Here is a 9,772-nt window from a genome sequence, read left to right as displayed (position 1 = left end):
ACATCCGGCAAACTAATCTACATGTCAACTACACGTCAACTGGTAATTGTATGAGTGGCTAAGCATGACAAATGATCGTCAATGATGACAAAGAAACAATTACATGATGTACTTCATCATCAATGGTATAAAGGACAATAATGATAGGTCATAGCTTCTAACTAGGGCTGCGTCTACTCTGATCTTTTCCCCACTAATTGGTCTCTTGACCAATCACATCAGATATTTTCATATTGGATCTTTTTCAGGGCTGATCTAATTGGTCAAAATACCAATTAGTCCAAAAAATATTAGAATTGGGCTGTCTGTGTAGTTGCAGGTACATATTTAGAACATTAAATCTGTGGGTTTAATTTCTATCTGTGGTAAATAACACCAGAGCTCTTGTATTCTCCATGCAGCCTCAGCTGGAAGTGTCTATTGTAATCATCCTCTGATCCAGGGTTAGCCTCACACACACACACACACACACACACACACACACACACACACACACACACACACACACACACACACACACACACACACGCACACACACACACACACACACACACACACACACACACACACACACACACACACACACACACACACACACACACACACACACACACACACACACACACAGACAGAGAGAGAGCGACAGGGAAATGAGACAACTCAGTGTTTTCTCATTCTCTTATCAGCACCAAAGACCCAAAATGACTCTTTAATTGAGGTGAAATGAAGATCAAACCACACTAACGCAGGATCTGATTATCCCTAATTTGGGACATTTCTTCAGGGAGAGCCCATGCAGGAAGACATGTAGGAAGACAACATGTGTAGATGGTGTAATGCAGGAAGACATGCAGGAAGACAACATGTGTAGATGGTGTAATGCAGGAAGACATGCAGGAAGACAACATCTGTAGATGGTTTAATGCAGGAAGACAACCTCTGTAGATGGTGTAATGCAGGAAGACATGCAGGAAGACAACCTCTGTAGATGGTTTAATGCAGGAAGACAACCTCTGTAGATGGTGTAATGCAGGAAGACATGCAGGAAGACAACCTCTGTAGATGGTTTAATGCAGGAAGACAACATGTGTAGATGGTGTAATGCAGGAAGACAACATGTGTAGATGGTGTAACGCAGGAAGACATGCAGGAAGACAACATGTGTAGATGGTGTAACGCAGGAAGACATGCAGGAAGACAACATGTGTAGATGGTGTAACGCAGGAAGACATGCAGGAAGACAACATGTGTAGATGGTGTAACGCAGAAAGACATGCAGGAAGACAACATGTGTAGATGGTGTAACGCAGAAAGACAACATGTGTAGATGGTGTAATGCAGGAAGACAACATGTGTAGATGGTGTAACACAGAAAGACATGCAGGAAGACAACATGTGTAGATGGTGTAATGCAGGAAGACATGCAGGAAGACATGTAGGAAGACAACATGTGTAGATGGTGTAATGCAGGAAGACATGCAGGAAGACATGTAGGAAGACATGTAGGAAGACAACATGTTTTTTTTTATAAATATTTATTCCTCTGTACATCTCCCCAGCAGCCATTTAGATTATGCCAATCTTGTTGGCGACATCCAACGCATCGTAATCTGGAGCCAGACGCACTTATGCCTTCTTCTCACCGTCAGGCCTGATGAGTGTGTTGACCTTGGCCACATCAATGTTGTAGAGCTTCTTGACGGCGTGTTTGATCTGGTGCTTGTTGGTCTTGACGTCTACGATGAAGACGAGGGTGTTGTTGTCCTCCATCTTCTTCATTGTCGACTCTGTCGTCAGAGGGAACTTAATGATGGCATAGTGGTCCAACTTATTCCTGCGAGGGGCACTCTTCCGGGGGTACTTCAAATCAAATCAAATCAAATTTATTTATGTAGCCCTTCGTACATCAGCTGATATCTCAAAGTGCTGTACAGAAACCCAGCCTAAAACCCCAAACAGCAAGCAATGCAGGTGTAGAAGCACGTACTTGGATTGTCTGCGGAGGCGCAGGGTTTTGGGGCGGCGAAAGGTTGGGGAGGTTCTTATCTTCTTCTTCCTCTGGCTGTGGACTCCCTTCAGAACAGCCTTTTTGGCCTTCAGGGCCTTTATCTTGGCTTCAGTCTTGGCAGGGACAGCCTTTCTCATCATGGCACCGAAGGCGAAGAAGGAAGCAGGAAGACAACATGTTTGGATGGTGTAATGCAGGATGGGTCTCCTCTAGTAAGGAACAGCAGGTGTTTACAGATGAAGCCAATATCTAAGACCAAACACATGTTTCTGAAGCCTCCTGTTAATGTACCATATGTGATTCTAATTGCTAACTTGAGGGATCCTAATAAAGAAAGTTGTATTCCAACGGGGCATTACGGACAACTTCCTTTCAATGTGGATGGACCGCACAGGCAGGATGCTAATCCAACATGTGTTTTTCCATAGAACTGGGATACAGGTATTCATACAAGGCATGACAGAATTCCGTTGGAACACTGAGAAAAAGCCTCTGGATGAGTTAGTTTTTGGTTTCAGATTTGTTTGTCGTTGGTTGCCAGATTTTCAATGATTGGGCTGCCAAGTTTTTAATCAATCGGAGGGTTAATCAAATCAAAGTGGGGTAGAATAGAGAGCTCTGCTTCTATGTGCCTTTGTTCTTTTCTCCACTCAGGGTGAACAGAGGGCCATGCAGTCTGACTTCTGGGGCTTCCTGTCACTCAGGGTGAACAGAGGGCCATGCAGTCTTACTTCTGGGGCTTCCTGTCACTCAGGGTGAACAGAGGGCCATGCAGTCTGACTTCTGGGGCTTCCTGTCACTCAGGGTGAACAGAGGGCCATGCAGTCTGACTTCTTGGGATTCTTGTCACTCAGGGTGAACAGAGGGCCATGCAGTCTGACTTCTGGGGCTTCCTGTCACTCAGGGTGAACAGAGGGCCATGCAGTCTCACTTCTGGGCAATCCTGTCAGAGATGACACAAGAGTTGTGTCCCAATCCCCTTGAGTGTCTTCCTTTTTCCTTGTCTCCTTTCCTATATTACTGTCACCTGTCGGGTCCTTTCCTAGCGATGCTTGTTTCACCAGACAGCCATGGGAAAGAACTTAGTGTATAAGACACAGAAAAATTTCTTTTTCAGTATACTATTGGCTATGGATGAACTTCTGACTCCAAATTATTTTAAAACTAGATCAGCAAGCCCTTAACCAAAAATGCAGTTTTAAAAAAAATACCTAAAATGTTTTTTAAATAAAAGTATAAAAAATCATTAAAGAGCAGCGGTAAAATTACAATAGCGAGACTATATACAGGGTATTACGGTACAGAGTCAATGTGGAGGCTATATACAGGGTATTACGGTACAGAGTCAATGTGGAGGCTATATACAGGGTATTACGGTACAGAGTCAATGTGGAGGCTATATACAGGGTATTACGGTACAGAGTCAATGTGGAGACTATATACAGGGTATTACGGTACAGAGTCAATGTGGAGGCTATATACAGGGTATTACGGTACAGAGTCAATGTGGAGGCTATATACAGGGTATTACGGTACAGAGTCAATGTGGAGGCTATATACAGGGTATTACGGTACAGAGTCAATGTGGAGGCTATATACAGGGTGTTACGGTACAGAGTCAATGTGGAGGCTATATACAGGGTGTTACGGTACAGAGTCAATATGGAGGCTATATACAGGGTATTACGGTACAGAGTCAATGTGGAGGCTATATACAGGGGGTACCGGTACAGAGTCAATGTGGAGGCTATATACAGGGGGTACCGGTACAGAGTCAATGTGGAGGCTATATACAGGGGGTACCGGTACAGAGTCAATGTGGAGGCTATATACAGGGGGTACCGGTACAGAGTCAATGTGCAGGGGAACCGGTTAGTCGAGGTAATTGAGGTAATATGTACATGTCGGTAGAGTTAGTAAAGTGACCATGCATAGATGATAACAGAGAGTAGCAGGAGCATAAAAGAGGGTGGGGCGATGCAAATAGTCTGGGTAGCCATTTGATTAGATGTTCAGGAGTCTTATAGCTTGGGGGTAGAAGCTGTTTCGAAGCCTCTTGGACCTGGACTTGGCGCTCCGGTACTGCTTGCCGTTCAGGGCACTGAAAAGTAAGTGCACCTTGTTAATATGGAAATGCAAATCTAGGTACTATTACGAATCTACCAAGATCAACCTCAATAACCAGATGAAATTATGGAAAAATAGGAAAAATAGGAAATGCTAAGACGAACTCCTCTGGTCTTCTGTTGAAATTTCCCTCCAATTCAATGGATGTGACGGACAAGAATAAACTGCTTGACATGTTTAATGAGCATTTTGCTAAACCTGGGCATTTATTTGATAATGAACTCCCTCCTAACATCTCATATGAGGCTGTGAATGAAACCGTTGTATGCCGGCCTATTGTTCATCTATTTCATTTTACCGAGATTTAACTTTCAGAAGTTGTAAAGGCACTCAAATCTGTTGATATTAAGAAAGTGGCTGTCCCAGATGAATTGGTTCTGAGATCATTGCTGCCCCTCTCACTCATATATTAAATATTTAATTGGCTTGTAATACCATTCCAAAAAGTCTGGAAAGCAGCTTATTTCACGCCTTTACATAACGGTGGAGCTCCCTCCCCGTTGGATAACTATCCTCCCATATCTAAACTGTCTGCACTGGCAAAAGTTTTGAAAAACCTGGTGAACTCACAGTTGAAAGACTTTCTTTACAATAACACAGTTTTATTTCAATTCCAGTCCGGTTTTAGAGCCAAGCCAAGACTAAGGTTGAACGTGATATTCTAGATGCTCAGGACAAAAAAAAATCCCTGTGTTTCACTTTTTAATTGACTTATCAAAGGCCTTCGATACTTTTTACCATGCCCTGCTGTTGTATAGAATAAAAAAGGTTGGTTTAAGTGTTGATGCATTGGATTGGTTCCAAAATTACCTTTCTGACAGAACACAGTGTGTAGCACAGGAGGGTATGGAATCTGTGTTTCGAAGGCTTACAAAAGGACTTGATCTGCGCTCCTAACTCTTACTCCCTCATCAGGATAGACCAAAACAATTCAATCGCTCTGCCCTCAACTTCCTTAATGGCCATGTACTCAATCTCCACCTTGCACAGCCAGAAGAGGACTGGCCACCCCTCAGAATCTGTTTCCTCTCTAGGTTTCTTCCTAGGTTCCTGCCTTTCTAGGGAGTTTTTCCTAGCCACTGTGCTTCTACATCTGCATTGCTTGCTGTTTGGTGTTTTAGGTTGGGTTTCTCTATGGAGCTTTGACATCTATTGATGTAAAAAGAGCTTTATAAATACATTTGATTGATTGATTGATTGATTGATTGATGGAGTTCCCCAGGGCTCAATTTTAGGTCTGATCCTTTCTGCACTGTATTTAAATGATATTGGGAAGACTGTTGAATCTGCAAATCTTACAGTTTACTTTTGATGTTAATAAAAGTCATATTTTTGAATTGAAACTTGTGCTTAATGTTAGGAAAACTAAATGTAGGGTTTCCGCCTCCTGAAAGTAAACCGATTTTAACTATAAAAGGCCAGCAAATTGATATGGTCACCTCCTATAAGTCTCTTGGGATTTGGTAAGATGAAAAGCTGAAATTTAAACAGTACATTGATAACTTATCTTCAATTTAAGCCTACTAGAAAGTGTGTGACCTCAGGCTTGGAGGGAAGCTAAAGTTATTCTGATACCTAAGAATAGTAAAGCCCCCTTTACTGGCTCAAATAGCCGACCAATCAGTCTGGTACCAACCCGTAGTAAACTTCTGGAGAAAAAAATTTGTTGGACCAGATACAATGCTCTTTCACAGAAAACAAATTGACAACAGACGTTCAGCAGGGCTCAATTAAGGGAAGGACACTCAACAAGCACAGGACTTCCACAAATGACTGATGACTGGCTGAGAGAAATTGATGATAAAATGATTGTGGGGGCTGTCTTGTTAGACTTCAGTGCAGCTTTTGACATTATCGATCATAGTCTGCTGCAGGAAAAACGTATGTTATGGCTTTACTCCCCCTGTTAGAATGTGGATAAAGAGTTACTTGTCTAACAGAACACAGAGGGTGTTATTTAAAGGAAGCCTCTCAAACATATTCCAGGTAGAAGCAGGAATTCCCCAGGGTAGCTGTTTAGGACCCTTGCTTTTTTCAATCTTTACTAACAACATGCCACTGGCTTTGAGTAAGGCCAGTGTGTCTATGTATGCGGATGACTCAACTCTATACACGTCAGCTACTACAGTGACTGAAATAACTGCAACACAAAGAGCTTCTGTTAGTTTCAGAATGGGTGGCAAGGAATAAATTAGTACTAAATATTTCTAAAACTAAAAGCATTGTATTTGGGACAAATCATTCTTTAAACCCTAAACTTCAACTACGTCTCATAATGAATAATAAGTTGAGGTGACTAAACTGCTTGGAGTAACGCTGGACTGTAAACTGTCATGGTCAAAACATATTGAAACAACAGTAGCTAAGATGGGCAGAAGTCTGTCCATAATAAAGCGCTGCTCTGCCTTCTTAACAACCCAATCAAAAAGGCAGGTCCTACAGACCCTGGTTTTGTCGCACCTGGACTACTGTTCCGTAGTGTGGTCAGGTGCCACAATGAGGGACTTGGGAAAATTGCAGTTGACTCAGAACAAGGAAGCACGGCTGGCACTTAAAAGTACACGGCGAGCTAACATTAATGACATGCATGTCAATCTCCCATGGCTCAAAGTCGAAGAGAGATTGACTTCATTGTTACTTGTTTTTGTAAGAGGTGTTGACATGCTCAAGGTACCGAGCTGTCTGTTAAAACTACTAGCACACAGCTCGGACACCCATGCAAACCCCACAAGTCATAACACCAGAGGTCTCTTCACAGTCCCCAAGTCCAGAACAGACTATGGGAGGTGCACAGTACTTCATAGAGCCATGACTACATGGAACTCTCCTCCATATCAGGTAACTGATGCAAGCAGTAGAATCAGATTTAAAAAGTAGGTAAAAATACACCCTTATGGAACAGGGGGGACAGTGAAGTAACACAAACATAGGCACAGACACATGCATACACACACATGATAACATACGCACTATACACACACGTACACATGGATTTCTGCATTGCAGACATGTGGTAGTCGTGTATGAGCCCGAGGGCACACACTTAGTGTGTTGTGACTTCTGTAATGATTGTACTGTTTTTAAAATGGTATAACTGCCTTCATTTTCACGGACCGCAAGAAGAGCTGATGGGGATCCATAATAAACACAAAATACAAGAAACTGACGTTGAAATGAGATTTGGGTTTCTATTTTAGGAACAAATCTTGCTTTTCAATGTTAGTCAGTTATCAGTGCTTGATTATGGTGATATTGTCTATATGCAGGCCTCAGCAAGTACCTTAAAGACTCTGGACACGTGGTGCTTTAAGATGGATTACAAATGGTAGAGCACTGACCCGTCACTGTGGGTATGCTATTGTGCAATGGACCTCTCTCTCCACCAGGAGACTAAAGCTCTGGTACACTGTTGTGTCCAAAGCATTGATTAGACAAATCCCTTTATATCTCTGTGCCTTACTGACCAGAACAGCAGGTGTGTAAAGTACTAAAGTAAAAATAAGTTGTTACGTAGTTTTTTGGTGTATCTGTACTTTACTTGACTGTTTATATTTTTGACAACTTTTACTTTTACTTCACTACATTCCTAAAGACGATTATGTACTTTTTACTCCATATGTTTTCCCTGACACTCAAAAGTACTCATTGCATTTTGAATGTTTAGCAGGACAATACAATTGTATAATTGAGACACATCCCTGGTCATCCCTACAGCCTGTGATCTGGAGGACTCACTAAGCAGAGAACATCCCTGGTCATCCCTACAGCGTCTGATCTGGAGGACTCACTAAGCAGAGAACATCCCTGGTCATCCCTACAGCCTGTGATCTGGAGGACTCACTAAGCAGAGAACATCCCTGGTCATCCCTACTGCCTCTGATCTGGAGGACTCACTAAACAGATAACATCCCTGGTCATCCCTACAGCGTCTGATCTGGAGGACTCACTAAGCAGATAACATCCCTGGTCATCCCTACAGCCTGTGATCTGGAGGACTCACTAAGCAGATAACATCCCTGGTCATCCCTACAGCCTGTGATCTGGAGGACTCACTAAGCAGATAACATCCCTGGTCATCCCTACAGCGTCTGATCTGGAGGACTCACTAAGCAGAGAACATCCCTGGTCATCCCTACAGCGTCTGATCTGGAGGACTCACTAAGCAGATAACATCCCTGGTCATCCCTACAGCGTCTGATCTGGAGGACTCACTAAGCAGAGAACATCCCTGATCATCCCTACAGCCTCTGATCTGGAGGACTCACTAAGCAGATAACATCCCTGGTCATCCCTACAGCTTGTGATCTGGAGGACTCACTAAGCAGATAACATCCCTGGTCATCCCTACAGCGTCTGATCTGGTGGACTCACTAAGCAGAGAACATCCCTGGTCATCCCTACAGCCTCTGATCTGGTGGGCTCACTAAGCAGAGAACATCCCTGGTCATCTCTACTGCCTCTGATCTGGTGGGCTCACTAAGCAGAGAACATCCCTGGTCATCTCTACTGCCTCTGATCTGGTGGGCACACTAAACAGAGAACATCCCTGGTCATCCCTACAGCCTCTGATCTGGTGGGCTCACTAAACAGGGAACATCCCTGGTCATCCCTACTGCCTCTGATCTGGTGGGCTCACTAAGCAGAGAACATCCCTGGTCATCCCTACTGCCTCGGATCTGGTGGGCACACTAAACACATGCTTTGTTTGCAGTAGTAGGCTTCAGCATGTAAATCTTGGTGGGGCAAACAACCACAACAATGTTTTAGATGCATGCCAGCAAAGACACCACACAACAGAACACTAAACAATACATTAATTGCGCTATAACGGCGAAAAGCGGTACCCACAATCTGTTAGGGCCTACATAAAGCTGTCCCAACAGCAGAGCTTTCTATCCAGCTCAATGGAGTGAATCCTTACTGTACCACCGCTGCACCTGGCTATCAGCGGAGCCTTGTCTGGCAGCGAAACAATTCATTTAGCCTCGTTTACTGCATTAAAACATAGCTAATATGGCTGACTTGCTTAAACAAATGTGGTTTCTACTGACAATTGAGATGTACAAACTATGGCATAAGGGAAAGATGACCGGATAAGAGGCATTCCGTAATTCCGATTAAGACATTAACGATCGACCTACAGTAAGACGGATGTAGTCAATATAACTGTGTTTAGCACTTTTGAAATGTACAGAGACAGAATGTAGAAGATGGGATGCTCTTACAGTATTTTCCCTGTACTCCAAGTCTGAACTGTAGGATAAATAAAGGGGGTATATAAAGCAGACAATAACACCTCTACAATATTAGATGATGACATTTCTCAAAAACAGGTTATAGGCTACATGTGCAGCACCACCAAGTCAGAACAGTCACATTAGGTGAAATTAGGAGGTGAAAATAGACCAAATTATTAGGGCGAGGCACATGGGCTACTAACAGCTCACTACACAACTTACACTTCGTATTCATTTCTTAGCTACATTATCTCCCTTGCATATTACATCATTTATGCAGCAGCATACATTACATTTTAGGACTCACCTTGGCTTGTGATGTGCTCACTTAAACATGACTTAATGTTTAACATGTGCTCACTTAAACATTCTCTGGATTTATGGTGGGAACTCTGAAAAA

The 9,772-nt window shown here is 43.0% G+C and overlaps 1 pseudogene; it reads right to left on the bottom strand.

Moving 5' to 3' along the window:
- Positions 1 to 1,543: 1,543 nt before the first annotated feature.
- On the bottom strand, positions 1,544 to 2,148 carry LOC109908423 (60S ribosomal protein L23a pseudogene; annotated as a pseudogene).
- Positions 2,149 to 9,772: the final 7,624 nt, after the last annotated feature.

This window comes from Oncorhynchus kisutch, linkage group LG17, assembly GCF_002021735.2.
Source record: "Oncorhynchus kisutch isolate 150728-3 linkage group LG17, Okis_V2, whole genome shotgun sequence".
Lineage (NCBI taxonomy): Eukaryota > Metazoa > Chordata > Actinopteri > Salmoniformes > Salmonidae > Oncorhynchus > Oncorhynchus kisutch.
The sequence above is the reverse complement of the archived record's forward strand: the minus strand, read 5'-3'. Positions and strand labels throughout refer to the sequence as shown.